Here is a 756-nt window from a genome sequence, read left to right as displayed (position 1 = left end):
GAAAGCCGCTGCTTGGCTCGAGACAGCGAGACAGCGCAGCCCGAGCAGGGCATGGCGTTAAGCCTGCTGCACGGGGTGTATTAGTGGGTCCCACACCCTCGGAACTGTTTCTCTACTTCATCATCATCCTCAACCACACGGTCACTGTCTTGGCCGCCTCCCTGGTGCTGCCCGTGCTGGTCCTCTTGTGGGCAGGCTGTTCATCTTGCGGCCCAGCAAGCATTGGTTGACAGCCATCATCTTCACTGAGCTCACGGTTCTACAATAGTTTGCCTTTTTCCTCTGAAACAGTCACCTGGTGCTGCAGCATCAGAACAAGTCTTGCTTCCCGCAACGCGTCCTGGGCCTGGGGAAAACTGATAGCACATACGACCTGGTGCAGCTCATGGCCCACTTCTTCCACTATTCCCAACTGTTGTGCAGTGGCCTCTGGGGCCACGAGGAGGACCACAGGGGCTGTGGGAGGTAGTAGGGGACAGAGAAAGAGCTGGCAGCCCTGCTGGGACCCCAAGCCCAGGCAGGTGTAGGGTCCCAGGAACAGCCAGATGTAGTCAGGCAGAGACAAGGGACTGAGCCAGGGACGAGCCGCCGTGGAGCTCAAGCCCCACGATACAAAGTGCATCAGTCTGCATTTTAGAATGAGGAATGAGAGGCCAGTCATTAAACCAAGGGGCGTGAGGCAGAGAAGAATACAACTGAGATGTGGCAGCTGGAGAAAGAGGCGTTGTCTCGCCCAGGAAAGAGTGTGGGGGGTCA

This window comes from Saccopteryx leptura, chromosome 1 (genome assembly GCF_036850995.1).
Source record: "Saccopteryx leptura isolate mSacLep1 chromosome 1, mSacLep1_pri_phased_curated, whole genome shotgun sequence".
NCBI classification, from domain to species: Eukaryota; Metazoa; Chordata; class Mammalia; order Chiroptera; family Emballonuridae; genus Saccopteryx; species Saccopteryx leptura.
This window is presented reverse-complemented; position numbering follows the sequence as displayed.